The 16,500-nt window shown below is 46.7% G+C and overlaps 1 protein-coding gene across 3 annotated transcripts in view; it reads left to right on the forward strand.

Moving 5' to 3' along the window:
• KCND3 (potassium voltage-gated channel subfamily D member 3) overlaps positions 1–16,500 on the forward strand; it is a 503,489-nt gene that overhangs the window by 471,692 nt on the left and 15,297 nt on the right. The window lies entirely within an intron of this gene.

The raw sequence follows: 16,500 nt of genomic DNA on the forward strand, positions 1-16,500 counted from the left end.
CACTGTGCGTGCAGCCAGAGCAAGTGAATTCTCTGCCTCCAGAAATGACCCATGTCACTCAAAAATATGTCCTTGAGAGCTCTGTGACCCTCAGGGACATATTACTGGGTGACACAGGACACTTCAAGAGGCAGAGCAGATCATCAAAATTTGCTCTTCACACTGCATGTGCAGCAGCAGTGGGAAAACTCTCGACTGGATCGATGCATCTTCCTGGCACATGCACGCTGCCTTAGTCAGGATGTCAGCCAATGAACTGATAATTCTATTTTTTTAAAAGTAAGGCTCAAAAAAAAGATGATAGATTCTCTTTTATGTTAGAAAGCAGTTTATAAGAAATATCAGAGCAGAGAAGCAACACACACAAAGTCCCTCTATGTCCAAATAATTTTTTTTCTGTAGTCTAAAGACACAGTACATTCACTTGCAATCTAAAGGGTTGCCCTAGCAACCCGAGGAGCTGATTTTTTCCAAACAAAGGAAAACTGATTAACAGGTGTTTAGTATCCATTCCTCATCCTCCTGTGACTCTCCCTTCAGTTGGTGCTGTGACTGAACTTATGCCTCTGTGACATTCACTTTCTATGCCTCCTGTCCATTAACATTAGTGACCGTGGACATGTGCTAAACACCTGTTCAGTTCTGTTCTGGAGTAACACCGTAATCCATTTTTAATTACTCTGAGCATGTCCAGAGCTCCTCAACATGTGCAGAGTCTTCACTACCACAACTGCATCCATGTAAAGGAATGAGGTGTGTGATATTTATTTATTTATTTTACATTTTATATCCCGCTCTTCCTCCAAGGAGCCCATAGCGGTGTACTACATTCTTGAGTTTCTCCTCACAACAACCCTGTGGAGTAGATTAGGCTGAGAGAGAAGTGACTGGCCCAGAGTCACCCAGCAAGTCTCATGGCTGAATGGGGATTTGAACTCAGGTCTCCCCGGTCCTGGTCTAGCACTCTAACCATTAGAGTATTGAGAGACTAGGACCAGTGGTGTGTGTGGGTGGGTGTGACCCAAGTTCAAATTCCCTTCTCTGCCATGAAGCTAACCAGGAGACTTTGCAGCAACCACATGCTCTCAGTCTAACCTACCTCACAAGGTTGTTGTGAGGATAAAAGGGAAATCATAAAGTGTTAGAGCTGGAAGGGATGTTGGAGATCTTCCAGTCCAACCTTTTGCCCAGTGCAGGAAGCTACTACAGCATCCCTGACAGGTGGCTGTACAGTGTTGAAAAATCTCCAGAAAGTAGAACCCACCACTGTGCCAGGTGGACCATTCCTCTGTCAGGCATCTCTTAGGATAGGATTGCAGAACTAGGGACTTGTATAGAGGACATGCGACTATGTTGGAGACCAAACAACTTTTTTCTTCTTCTTTTTTGCATTAGGAGGAATAGAGACTATTTTGGGGATCAAACAACTTTTGCATTTGTTGTGGTGTCCAAAGTTCTGGAGAGCAGCTGGAACATTTTGTTCTCTCAGAACACTTTGCTCTCATGCAGGGGTGTAATGATAGGGGGGGCAGGCAGGGCATGTGCCTGCCCCCCCCAAAAGTGGCATGCCCCCCGACCCCCCCCCGATCGCGTGTCGGTGGCAGGAGGCAGCGGGAGTGAGCGCGGCGGTGGCGGGTGGCGGCGGATCGCCGAGTGCGGCAGTGGCGGGCGGTGATCCAGTGCGGCGGTGGCGGGCTTCCCAACTGCACAGGCACGTCTGCACAGTTTATGAACTGCGCAGGCACACCTCGCAGTTGGGAAGCGACGCTGGGCCAGACGGCAGGCCTCGGTGTCGCTCTGCTGCACTCGGCGATCCGCCGCCGCACTCAGCGATCCGCCGCACTGGATCGCCGCCCGCCACCACCGCACTCGGCGATCCGCCACTGCCCGCCACCGCCGCGCTCACTCCCGCCACCGCCCGCCACCAACGCACGATCTGCCGCCGCCGCCGCCCACCACCGCCGCACTCCGGCCAGCCCAGGTATGTGGGGGGGGCGGGGGCACAATGTCAGGGGCAGAGCTTGCCCTGGGTGCCGTTCCCCCCCCCCCCGTTACGCCTCTGCATGAGCTGCTTCTTTTTCTCTGTCTCTTTCCCCTGCCAGCATCCTACTTAGCAGCCATCCAATGGGAAAGCCAGAGTGGAGGTTCTGCTTCAGTGGCAGCTTGCAGAACCACATGATGCAGGAATATGAATAGGTGAGCCCACACAGGTGCAGCTTGCTTCTTTCATGTGGTGGCAGTGAGAAGTTAGCAGTCAGCTAACTAACTTTATTCATTTAGCAGCTACCCCTGCTAAATGAGTACAAAAGGCACCGTTTAAAGTGGTGGATTTCTTCTGTTTATCATGAGGAGAGCAACTAGCCCTATCCAACCCCAGCGCAGTACTCCTTCAGTGGCTGATGCTGGTGTTACCTTGTGTTTCATTTTAGATTATGAGCCCTTTGGGGACAGGGGAGCACCAGTTATTTTTATTTGAAAATCACTGTGAGCCCTTCGGTTAAAAGGTGGTATATAAATGTTTGTAGTCACAGAGAACAGCAAGTGAGTAGAGACTGTGCACGTACCGCTGTGCCAGCATGCAAAGAGGCTGGCTCGGTAACTAGCGGGCTGCCTTTTCTTGAGCCAAGAGGTGAATTTGCTGGCCTGGCTTGGTAGAGGGGGATAATTCTGAAATTGTCCGATGTTTATCAAAATATCATACCTGCTGGCATATCCCTATTCACCTGAATGGGAAAATGGGGACATGTTGGCAGGTATGAAGCATGCAAATATAATACCACTAAATATATGCAAATATTATGCAAAGCAGAGAATTTTTTTGGAGATTTCTTTGGTGAAAAGTGTCCTCTGTTTCCACTCTTTTTGTTGATGGATATCAACTTTTTTCACCATCTGGACCTGGGCAACCCTAAATTAAGAAAATCTGCTTAATGGCCTAAATCTGCTTCCTTGTCATTCCAATCAAATGGCTCTAATCCTGTCCACAGGAGCAACAGAGAACAAGTCAATTCCTTTGTCAATGTGACTGCCCTTCATATATTTGAAGACAACTAGCATATTCAGATGTGGGACCCTTCCAACAGACAGCAGTGAGAAGTGTGCTGTAGTGGTTATAGAGTGTTTACTGTACTGGGCGTGGGAACCCAACCTTAAAAATGCTTCTCAGTCATGAAGTAGGGATGTGCACAAATCACGATTCATGCACTGATTCAAAGGGTCAGTTTGGGCACCTTTAAGAGCGAGGAGAGTGGGCCCATATCTGCTCCTCTGCCACTCACCACAGCTTCCTGCTGTGGTGTCATGCTCCCCAGCACCCCTTGAACAACAGTGTCATGGTGGAAGCATGCACATGGCCTCCGTACATGCAGGATGGCAATGTGTGTGCCACTGCTGTGCTGCCATGAGGTGTGCTTGGGAGCGTGATACCACAGCAGAAACTGTGGCAGAGGAGGAGCAGGTATGGGCCTGCTCTCTGTGCTCTTAAATGTTCCCAAATCGACCCTTCAAATTGGTGCACAAATCATAATTCATGCACATCCCTATCATGAACCGAATTAGATGACCTTGCAGTTGAACATTCTATGGTTTGCCTTTTATCCTCAGATTAAGCCTGCTTTTGACAGCATGGCCATTATGGCTGGGGATGAGGTCCAACAACATCTGGGGGCCCAAAATAGGGAATCCCAGCCATAAGGCATAGCACAAGTCATCTTTTTTTTCTGAAATCCTTTTCTCCATTCTGAAACCCAAGGGTAGTGTGGGGAAGCACAAACAATGCAATGGCATATTTAGGTGTCTCAGAATATTCCTTTTGAATCAACAGAACAGAGAATGAAGATTGTTGGTAGAGGATTTTTGTCTGGGTATCCTGGCTCAACCCCCCCAATACTCTTCGGGCCTTTTTTCCAACAAAGATTATCCTGCTAATGAAGAGGTTGGCTTCACATGCCTACAGCAACCTGAGACACATCCTCTGCTCAAATGCACTCTTGAAATTCACAGCCATGCTTCTATGAGCACTTCTGTAATACTTGTACTTAGGCTGTCTGCTTCCATTTATCACTGAAGGGGCCGATTTGAGTTGGTTGACATGAGCTGTGTGTTTTAAGCTCAGAAATACTGAGACTGAAACTAGTAAATTATTAATCTTTACAGTGAATTGATTATTTCCTTAATTACAAGTTACAAAGTGGATTGTTGGCTGGATCTTAATCAAAACTCTCCCCTGAAAAGTAGCATTCAGTTCTATAAGCAATTCATGTACGTCTCTTAGAAACACTTGCCTTCATTAAATATTATCCATAATGAGAACAATGTCCTAGATACTTTTCCATTTCCAAAAGCACTGAGCTCCTCATTTCAAGACATTAGCTAAGCCCAAATTATACATGTTGTTATCATCTGGCTCTGTGCTCTGTTTTCCAATAACTTCAAGTCTCCCCTCAAGGTGGGGGATGCACTGCCAAACTGTAATGCATTCTAAGAGGATCTGAAGGAAAGTATTTTGCCAGAGTCAATGAACGCTAACATTTACCCTGTCAGAAGTGGACAACTATGTAGTAGGGATGTGCATGGTACCAGCACCTGCCAGTTTGAATTGGGGGGTATCTTTAAGTATGGGGACAGGTGCTCTTACCCCTCCTGTCTCATTTTCCCCACCAGCACTATCTTTTAAAACAGGGCAGCAGCGTCGTGCATATGCATGTGCACTGGGCACTTCTGGCCATTTCTGGTACGAGGAGGCACTGGGGTGGCAAGGAGGTATGCTGCCACCCTGCCGAACCATTTTAAAAGCCAGTGCCAGTGGGGGAAATGTGGCAGGAGGGGTAAGAGCACCCTCCCCCATCCTTAAAGATATCACCCCCACCCTCAAACTGGCTGAACCGCCAGGCATTTGAACTGTTTCGGAGATCCATAAAAGGGCGTCCGAACCGGTTCATGCACATCCCTACTATGTAGTAAAGAGCCCTGTCTAATTCAGATTTTGGTTTTCCAGACTATCTTGGGAAGAAATCTATTAATAATCCTATTGGTAGATAAGGGTATGCTTTCCCTACTTGCTCTGCTCTTGATATGTTGGGGTCTGCTAATAAAGCTCTATGAGCATTCCATTAGCTTCACAGGAATATACAGTGGAGGTCCCATAATGGTGGATCCATTTTCTTTGAGGTGGTCAGTTTTCTTCATACAATTAGCATGATGTGTGAGTCAACAGTCCAAGTGCCCTAGGATTGTGGATGAAATATGACTTTGCCCACCCATCCCCTGCCCCATTCTGTTAAAATTATTTTCTGTACTGTATAGAATATAATTTTAACTGAATGGGGGGCATCAAAGTTATACTGTATTTACCCAAATAGAAGGTGACTTTGAATATAAGATGGTGCCTTAAAAGGTAAAGGCCAAACACAGGTTATACCTGTATTTACTCAAAATAAAGAGGAATCTGAATCTAAGATAACTCCCACCACCACACACACAAACACACACACACAAACACACACACATCATATTTAGCAGGAAAGTACTGGGGGGAAATCATGTCTTAGATCCTGCTAAATAGGGTACTTGACAGAGGAGGCACTGAGGAATCAGATTATACCTTTTAAAAAATCATAAAATGCCCTGCAGTTGCTGTCCTGCCCAGCTCCCTGCTGCCCCTCTCCATGTTGTCTGCCTCCGCTGTGTAGAATCCAAGGGGATGGAGTTGTGGTATGGAAGGACAAGGCACTGGAGTGGAATCAGGAATATTAATAGTTTAATGAAATAGAGATTTTGTACAGAGAGGCAAGTGCAGGCTGCTTTCCAGTGCTCTTGCTGCTGGCTGTTTGTTAGCCTCGCCTCTACTCCAGGACTGGAATATAAGTTACCAAAGTCCCCTTCAAAAGCTGGCCTGGATCAAGGAATGGATTAACCAAAAACACCACCTGCTGCATGTCCCACCCTTGCTGCTCAGCATGTGCTGCTCAGCATTAGAGGGGTCAGTCCAGCAAGCTTTTTACTGAGCTGGCCCCTGAAATGGCCACTGTTTGTGTGCATTAGCCTGCTGAGTGGTAGGGAGGGACAGGGCCCTCGGCTGGTGTGGACTCGGTGCAGAGTGGGGCAGCGATGCATGGACAGGGTGGCAGCAGTGAAACACGTTATGAATTTTTAAAGGTATAACCTGATTCCTCAATGCTTCCCCAGCCCAGCTACCACTGGGAGCCACTGTAGCTATTAGCTGTGGAGGTGGGCAGCAGGATGCCCCCTCAAGGTCTGGTGTCCTAGGTGACTGCCTACATCTGCCTAGTGCACGGGCCATCTCCCCCAGAAGCACAGTGGACTATGCAGTATGTAAGCCTGTATCTATAATCATGCCATTTCCTACATAAAGGTGCTTCAGATGCTGGAATTTTGTCACGTTCAAAACAGAAATCTGGTGAAGGCAGCATGGAGGGCCACAGCCGGGCAGCAGGGCCAGTCTCCAATTTGCCAGTATTTCCTACAATCCCGCAGGCCATTAGAGCCCATCAGCCCCAGATCCCAGGTCTTCAATTGCTCAGTTATGCGTGGACACAGGGCAGAGCTACAATAAGGCAGACAGATCTGAAGAACCCAAGCCTGCCTACCTTCAGAGCTGCCTCACCCTCTCAAGGGGCTTCCTCACTTGCTTCCCCTCACCTCACCTCCCTTGCTGGCCAGTGCGCTGCCCATCCCTAGCATGGCAGTGGTGCGCCTGAAGACCCCTGTTGCTTCCCAGCTGCTTGTGGTCAAAGCCACCTGGAACATGGATGGTGGGAGCATGGCTCCGCCATTGCTGGGGGCAGAGGGCCGCCACACACACACCCCACATCACACTTCTCAATTGTCACTGACAGGGGTCGCCGAGTAGAGCTGCCCTCCCTCTGCCACTGTGTGGACAAATTCAGCCAGTGACTAGAGTGAACTTCAGGATCCCGGTTCTATCATTGACCTCATTGGTTGGCCTTGTATGGTTAATGGTTCCCTTCTCCCCCACTTAAGTGGCATAGCGGGGAAATGCTTGACTAACAAGCAGAAGGTTGCCGATTCGAATCCCCGCTGGTACTATATTGGGCAGCAGCAGGAGTGGAGCCAGGCTGGCGGCAGCCCGTTTGCGGCCGCCGCCACCACAGCCCCCTGGCCCTGCCCCCCTGCTTCTGACGTCAGACGCACCTGGCTAGGCATGCCCCCGCTTCTGACATCAGGCAGTATATAAATCAAATGAATGAATGAATCAATCGTGAAAACTTGAAAAGCGGCAGGAGCTTCATATAACTGAGGTAGATGCGTCCAAGTCTCTCTACATCTGTCCCACAATCATCAGAAGTTAGGTTGAAATGAGTTACCCTCCCATCGTGTCCTAAACTGAACCATGCCCCCCCCCCCGCATTCCACCCCGCTAAATGAGAAGAAGCCACTCCACGCCTTGTGTGCTCCAACCACTGAATGCAAATAAAATTGATGGCAGTGATCACAGAAGACATACTGTGAAATTGAGGTGGAGTTCAGGGTCAAGGAATTTAAATTAACAAAAAAAGAACTTTAGCATGTAGTTTCTAACCACAGAAAAGGGAAAACTCAAGAATCCTGTTTCAGTATATCAGAAAGACTTGGCAGCCTGCATCTTGTTAGCACCTTTCTCACTGTTATCGGGCAAATCTTGTCTTTGAGTCAAGGGATCAATGATGTGCTCAGCCCAGTCACAATATCTGGGCCTCTGTAATACACACAAAAGCATATCAGGCAGAGGCTGACATGTGCTTTAATAATAGATGATGTCCTTATTAGAACAGCATTATTGCCACGTAAGTCCAGGAAAATGGGTCACCCAAGGTAGATAAGCTGGCACATTTTATCTGAACTAGCCAAATTGGTGAAATGTCCACTTTTCAAGTTTCACTTTCAGCATATAAAGCTGTCAAAATATAATAAACCAAGGAAGATAAGTGAGCGATGTTACTATTTTTGCTAAAGTTGCAGACTGTCTCAAGCAAGCTGAGATTTCTACTCAGACTATTGGTTTTTACATTTGCCATAGTTATACATTTTACAGCTTGAGCTAATACTCTGTTCCCAAGTGCTTTTAAGAAGCTCCTAAACAGCATTGCTAAGCCACTCCAGTGTGGAAAAGGGGCAAGGGAGACATGGAGATGGAAGAGACACTGGAACCAGAAATGAAACCAGATGTCCCAAGCACTGTCCTAGCAGCCCCATCTCCCATGAATGGTGCAATATACACTTGTCTAGAACATACAGTTCCCTTTCAGGGAGCTGTGCTTCAACAGTAGCAGCTAAAAGCGGGGATAAGACTAGGATGAAGACTTGTCAAAAATGCACATGAACTTGCCTTATATTAAGTCAGCCTTGTTGCTATTGGCTCTTCCTCTGAGTGTCAGCGGCTCTGTGAGGTCTTTCTCTAGTCTAAAATCATTTAGCTGGAGATCCCAGAGTCTGAACCTGAGAACTTATGCTCACAAAACATGTGATCTATCCTGAGCTGTGGGCCTTCCCTTCAGAAAGGCCTTGTTCAAGTTTCCAGACAGGGTCATGCAGCTGTTATGAGAGGAACGTTTTATCCCCTTGTGGGATCTTGTAAGAGCAGTTATAAAACAGACAGTTTTCAAAGAAAGTCACAACCACAGGTTTAACAGTCCAGACAAAAGTATATTTTATTGAGTACAAAGTAAGAGGGTTAACTAGGATGTTAACAAAGGGATTCCCACATTGTGCAGACATGCAAGATGTCAAATAAAGTGAAAGAAACCTTAAATAAACCGCCCTGAGCCATTTTTGGAAGGGTGGTATAGAAATTGAATAAATTAAAAATAAATAAATAGACTTGTGTGTTTCTTTCAAAGTACAAGTGCAAATTTTCCCCCTAATACCTGGCCAGTAGTGGGGAGGGTGATGAGTGGTCCAGGTGATTGGATGGAGCAGGGGAGGACACGAAATCCCCCTCTCCACCCCAACACTTGCTATGTACAGAATGGACTGTACTTGGTGTACAACATGGTGCTTGGAGGGCTTGCTTTTATTTAACCTGGAGAGGTTGATCCATGGGTCCCTTAGTTCAAAGACCGGAGAGTGCAGAGGGAGGAAAAGCTTAGTTATCTGGCAACCATGGAGAGGCAGTGGCATGTTTAGACATGGACCATGGGGCAGGGGTCCATGGCCTCCTGCCTCCTGGGGCCCCCAAAATGCTTGGAGGGGGGCTCCCCAGAGCCCCAATGCCCCACCACTGCTGCCCAGCCCCCACCACATGCACCACTTTTATTCCCGCTCATCACTGCAATTTCCCCCTCTTCACTGCTGGGTGGGGGGTGAGCAGAGCGGAGCCGGTTACGCCTATGGGCTGCACAGACCGGCCTCCTTGGCCCGCGCATGTGCACAAGCATATGGAATGTCGCATCCCATAATGTCACGGGATGCAACACTCCATACTCTTACTGCACACGCACACAGGCTGAGGAGGCCAGTCTGTGCAGGCCGAGGAGGCCCGCCTGCACCCGCTGCTGCCAGGGGATGGTGGCCTGCTCCACTCCACTCACCACCCTGGCTGGGAAGAGGAGGAAATCGCAGCAGCAAGGGGGAAATAGCGGTGGCACGCACAGCAGGGGCCGGGCAGCACAAGAGGTATTTTTTTAAAAAATTAAGGGGGGCTCGCTGGGGGGAGCCCTCGCAGTGAGTGTGGGGGCCCTCCGAAGCCTTTCAGCCTCAGGTCCAGGCACCAAAAATACCTAGGTGCACCGCTGTGGAGAGGGGGATGGCAAGCGAGCTTCCCTAGGACCCACACCCCAATGCTGCCTGAATCTAGTCAAATGCCTAAGGGTTTAAACAATAAAGTGTCCCCTCCTCAAAGAGTGCCCCCCTCAAAAAAACCCACATCTGCATGTGCCCCTTTGGCAGTCCTGTCCATCAAGGAACTAGCATGCATTCCCATGCTCTGCTGCATATTTATTGCAAGGACATAGCTGGGAGTTCGGCAGGAAAGAGGTTAAACTGCCATTGGTCCAACAAAGCCAGCCGGCAAAGCCAGAACAAGCCAAGCACAATTGACACGCCCTCTTGGGGATCATGGCCAATGGCAGCCAGCTAGATGACGTGCTGGTGTCCTACCCTCAGTCTAGTGACACGAGCAGCATGCGGGTGCCTGGAATATAGCCTCAGCGGCCAAAGAGCAGGGAAGGGTCACCCTGACTTGAAAGTGGAGGCTGCTGAACCGCGGTTGGACAAACATCAATTCAATTCAATGCAATTCAATTCACGGTTTCAAATCAAAACCATGGGCTCGGTAACTGCCCGTTTTGCATTATGTGCGAATGCAGCTGTGGTGTCATTTGAACAGACATTACAGATGTGCCCAGAGCTGGCCAGGGCAGTTCAGTTCCAAACCAGTTTGTGGACTGGTTCAGGAGTCTACTCATAAAGGGAAATCAGGTGAAGATTCCCCTTTACAAGTTAATGGGCAGGGTGGCTTCCTAGATCTAAAGTGTGCAGATGCGGAGTCAGGGCTACTTACTTTAGTTGACGGCGGAGGGTCATGGTGAGGGCAGTGACTGTCCCCCATCCCCATCAGCCTCCTCCAGAGTACTACGGGCTGGCTGTAGCCTGGTTCTGGCCTCCATGCATGCATAGTATAGTTGTGCCGTCCAGTCAGTGCCTCATGTTGGCGACCACAGAGCCCTGTGGTTGTCTTTGGTAGAATATAGGAGGGGTTTACCATTGCCATCTCCCGCGCAGTATGAGATGATGCCTTTCAGCATCTTCCTATATCGCTACTGCCCAATATACCATAGTCTGGAAAACATACAGCGGCGATGCAAATCGGCAACCTCTTGCTTCCTATGTTTGGGCCTCCATCCAAATTGGTTTGCACACACCTAATGTACATTGAGACCCTCTTGCAACTATTGAGCAACAATTGTACATTTATAAAGAGGTTGCCTGAGAAAGACCCCCAGTTTCTCTTTGAAGGGATGAATACCAATCTCACACACTTATGAGAGATGTGTGAAACATCTTGAAATAGCTCTGTGAAGAAACATTAGCTCTGCATACATGCTGAGTATTATCAATAAATTATGCAAATGGAACCTGAGACATAAATGTCACAACAGATCTGAAATCCCATATATTATAGTGGTGAGGATGGGACAGAAGAGGGCATTGATGGGCAGCAGGAAGGTGAAATGACGGGTTCAGTGGATCTTGTCAGAATGGAATTCTTTGTTTTCTTGTTTGTTATCATTTATTTTGTTGCTTTATCATCCCCCCCCTTTTTTTGTTAAGGATTATTTCTTTTTGTTTTTAGAACATCCTCTCTTTGTTTTTGAGTTTGCATTTTCTCCCCCTTTTTTCCTTATATAGCTTGTGCTTTGTGTAACTGTTAACACCAAATGTCACCAACTGTCATGTCTTGTCAATGGGTTGTGTGTTGTTGTTGTTTTGCTCGCTCCCTCGCTCCCTCCCTCCCTCCCCCTCTTCTTCTGATTCTTTCTCTCACCTTCTTCCCCAAGCTCAGCTTCCAGTGTTATTGGCTGTGCCCTTTTGATTGACAGGAGGAGAACCTCCTTCTGAAACCTTTCTTCAAGCATTCCCTGAGGAGATTCTCACGATGGGCCAAAAGTGGGCTAAAGGAGCCTAGCCCACTTTTAGATGAGTGTGAGAACCCAAAAGGCGAGCCCGGTGTCCTCAAAGTGGGTAACCCGCTTAGGTAGCCCTCCCCTTAGACGAGGTTAGTGGAGCGAGTGCTCTGCTAACCCCTTCTATTTTGGCAACACATGAGGAAATCCCCGCTGAGAGGCTGAAACAAGCCTCCTGGCCCTGGGGGTCTCTCCAGGATGCCCCGTGTGCTTGCACAGGGCATCCTGGAACTTCTAGGGGCCACACGGCCCCTGATCCTCAGAGCCCCCACCGGCTCCATAATGAAGCCGGCAGTCGTGTGGGCAGCTGATCCGGCTGCCCGGGCTGCCTTGATCATCTGTGGGGAGAACAGGCTAAGCCCGCTCCCACACAGAACCCCTTCTGGTGGGTCTTACTGATCCTGAGACTCGCCTCCATGTCTGCCATGGATACAGTATATACTCTGCTTCTTCAGGGTTGGTTTTTGGTTCTAGCAGGGAGGTCTGCCCCCCACCCCAAAACTAATATTTTCAAGTATACCTGGTGGTTCATACCTCTGCAGATGTTCCCCACCCTTAGTGGGAGCTATCCACACACTATTAATAGTTAACCATCCACTCAACCACAGCTCTTAACCCCTGGCAAGAACTGAGTCATTTATCATTATTTCAAACAGATGAAGCTGCTTGTCATCCATGCAGTGTCAGAGTTCCAAATATGTCTTCTTGTCTCTTAAATTACTCACTAACAAGCATCACACAAAAAACATTAGTCTGTTAGCAGATCTGTGGTGAGTGAGGAACAATAGTCAGATATTGCCTGATGCACATAAATTATCTTGTACCTTGTAGAAAAGGACATCTTGTACCTTGTAGAAAAGAATAGAGAATCAAAAGATCTCCCTTTATGTTCACATTAACTGACCACTCCCCATCTCCTCTCCCATCTTAGCCAAGATCATGTGTTTCATTTGCTATATCATGTGCTATTTTATGTTCAGTTTATAGATTGGAACATTTATTTATTTATTTATTTTTATTTTTTACATTTATATCCCGCTCTTCCTCCAAGGAGCCCAGAGCGGTGTACTACATACTTGAGTTTCTCTTTCACAACAACCCTGTGAATTAGGTTAGGCTGAGAGAGAAGTGACTGGCCCAGAGAAAAGTGAATGCAAAGCTAGCCCAATACAAGCAACTCCAGTATTTGCTTGAGGTGGTGGGTTGCTTTTTTTTTTTTTTTTAAGAGACCCGCATGATTTGAGAGGCGTACCCCAGCCTCCTCTATGACATTGAAAGGGATCCAGGGGTGCATTTTGGGGGTTATTATTTTTATTGAAATATTTATATGCTGCTTTTAAAAATAAATTTCTCAAAGTAATTTGCAAGGCAAAAGGAAGGAGAAAATGGTAGCCTGTCCCAATAGGACACAATCTGAGAACAAACACAAGACACCAACCACCACCACTGGAGAGGTGTTGTGCTGGGATTGAACAGGGCCAGTTGCTCTCCAACTGCAAATTACAAGAGAGTCACCACTTTAAAAGATGCTTCATCTTACTCTTCTGGCAGGAGGTATATAGTGTAGTTGTGGTGCTAGCAACATCTCTTGGAAGCCAAAATAGTAGGTGCGTGCAGGGAACTGGTCTGGGTGGTTTGGTTCAAATTTGAACCAAATTCGTCTGCAAGCCGGTTTGGTCTATTCGGTCGACCTAGTCTGACCAGTTCGAGGGGCTCTGCAAAGCCTCAAAACAATGCTCAAAGACTGTATTAGAGATGCAACCTGCCCAGTGTGCAGAAATTGTAAACTTTGAGAAATTGTAGCACACTTCTTCAATTTCAGGTGCAGAAATTGTAGCAAAAGCATATTATTCTGTTTGAGCCAAGGGAACTGCCCCTGAAGATGATATAATATCCAAAACACTTTGAGCATTTTATATCTATAATAAACTCTTTGAGCATCTTTTTGAGACTCATTTGTAGCCTCCGAATTGCATGGGGGGGCAGTTAATTCAAACTGCCCCTCACACAGTTTAAATACCGTGTTTACTGAAAAAGAAGATGACTGCATTTAAGATGACCCCTTTAAAAACAGAGGTTAAATATAGGGTATACCTTAATTTATCTGAAAGGAACAGGACTCTGAATTTAAGATGATGACCAACCCACCCCCCCATTTCTAACACCAAAGAACATGGAAAAAACCCTAGTCTTGGATTTGGGAAAGTACAATATTGCTTTAAGGTAGTATGTAAATTACTTGTGAGGAGTGATTTGGATAAACTGCCCCCTCGTGATTATGCAGCACACTGGAAGGCGGTAGGGGTGTGCACACAAAACTGGCTGGCCCAGTTTGGTTCAGACCTCCGGAGGACACTCTCGCCATGGCCTCAGAGAAAGCCCCCTGGAGGGAATGAGTATGCAAACCCCCCGCCCCAAATGGCTGGGAGGGTTCGGTCCGAGACCGAACTGAATGGGGGGGGGCAGGTTCAGTGTGGTATAGGACCATTGAACCAAACAGGTTTGATGTCAAGCCTGTTCAACATCAAACCTGTCCACATAGAAGGCAAGGCAGGACATGTGTGCTCAAATACCTCATTGCCTAGTAGGTAAGGCCAATTGGATGTATCATCCAAAGGAGTCCTATATGCCATGGGATATGGAGATGGCCACCAGCTGGGATGGCTTAAAATGAGCTTAACCCTAAACCTAACCCCTGCTAACTGGGCAAAGAGGCACCTTTTACCGTGGTGATTCTCTTTATTTAGCAGGCGGAGAGTAACTGGCCCTATCCACCCCCAGCACAGTACTTCCAGTACTTCCAGTGACTGTTGCTGGTGTCTGTCTTGTGGTTTTTTTTTAGAATGCGAGCCCTTTGGGGACAGGGCTCCATCTTATTTGTTTGTTATTTCTCTGTGTAAACCACCCTGAGCCATTTTTGGAAGAGCGGTATAGAAATTGAATTATTTATTTAATAATAATAATAATAATAATAATAATAATAATAATAATAATAATAGAGGACAGGTCTATCAATGGCTTCTAGTCCTGATGGCTATATAGTCCTGGTGGCAGGCTGCCTCTAAATAACAGTGGCAGGGGAGCCACAGTAGGAGAGGGGGCATGCTTTCATCATCTGCTTGTGGGCTTTCCAGAAGCATCTGGTGGGCCACTGTGGGAAAAAGGATACTGGATGAGATAGGCCTCGGGCCTGATCCAGCAGGGCTGTTCTTATATAAATCTTAAATGGGTGGTGGGCCTTTATGGCTTTTGACTGGGGCAGGAGATAGAATTCCATACCCTCTTTAACTCTTTCTTTGGGAAGCTGTGTGCTCCATTCTTTATGTTGACTGGCAATGATGGCAGTTCATGGAGACATTTCCCATTTTTCTAGATTTTTTAAAAAACTTGCTTGCTTTTCTAGGGCTGCATTCAGGGGCGTATCCAGGGTAGGGCAGGCAGGGCATGTGCCCCTGGCGCCACTTGAAGGGGGGCGTCATTTTGTAAATTTTTTTTTTAAAAATGGCTGTCAGGGGGGAAATGGCCACCGCGCATGCTCAAATGGCCTCTGTGAGGCCCTAGGCCATGCCAGGCCTTGCAGAGGCCATTTGAGTATGCACAGTGGCTATTTTGTTTTCAGTGGCCATTTTTTTAAAAAAAGATTATTTTTAAAAATGGCCACTGCACATGCTCAAATTGTCCCTGAAAGGCCCTAGAGGCCAGCGGGGGGAGGGGAAACCTTTGCAGACCCCCCCCCCAGCCTTTAGAAAAACCCCTGAAGGGGCTACAGGTAAAAAGATTTTTTAAAAAATTAATATTATATAAGACACTGTACACATATTCAGATTGGCACTATGTACAGAGAATCAGGGCTTGTGAATACTGAGCTGAAGCTTATGAGCTAGGATTTTATTCATTTGCTCTTATGATAAGTGAGTTAAATGTGATGTCTTAATAACATGGCTATTAATGGTGAGTTTGTCTTTGAATCAGTGTTAAATTCTCAGTATTAAGGCCCACTGGGAGTTTCTTGCTTTCTTTCTCTCATTTTAACTGTCTTTCTGAAATACTAGAATATATTCCAAGCAGTGACACAGTTTACTCTGCATATCCTTTAATTATTTTCAGAGTATCTGGGAAAAGTCCAATTCTCCATTTAATTTTAAAACTTATGTAATAGTGATGGTACAATGCATAGTAGAGAATTAGACAGGCACTTCTGTTTTAGTTTTCCAAGTACACCTCCACATAGTATTTGGGTATTTCATGAGCCCCAGCATACTGAAATTTGTAGTTTTCCAGCATTTTTTGGTCTGACTATGTCCACTGCTGAATAGTTTTTGAAATATTAAAAGATTAACAAGCTTGACTTGTATTTTTGAGCTGATATTATGGTAAAGTTATCTGAAAGATGAGTGTCAGATGTTTGGACAGGGGGCGCAATTTCAGTGTTTGCCCTAGGCGCTATTTTCCTTAGATCTGCCTCTGGCTGCATTCACACAATCACAAGGATTAAAAAGTGAATTGATGGTTAAAAGTGAATCAGGATTAGTAAGCCTAGCAGAGCTGGTTCTGTGAACGCAATGTTTCAGGGCAATCCTGGTCAAAACGCTTCAGTTAACAAGCATTTAAGCAGGATAGATAACTAGTATTCAATCCTGCTTATCTATCCTGGTTAAATGCTGGTTAACCTGAGCAGTTTGACCAGGATTCCCTGGTCAATGATGCTGGTCCATTTGTCCCTCCCTTTTCTTTTGACTCACCTGCCTCTGTGTCATGAAAAAGAGAGAACAGTGCTAAATACATTGGCTCTTTTCTCTGTTATGTTACACTTGAGAAGGCTGACTTGTTTTGGTTTCAATGCAGGGAGGCTTCCTTT

The sequence above is a fragment of the Hemicordylus capensis genome, chromosome 4 (assembly GCF_027244095.1).
Source record: "Hemicordylus capensis ecotype Gifberg chromosome 4, rHemCap1.1.pri, whole genome shotgun sequence".
Taxonomy (NCBI): domain Eukaryota; kingdom Metazoa; phylum Chordata; class Lepidosauria; order Squamata; family Cordylidae; genus Hemicordylus; species Hemicordylus capensis.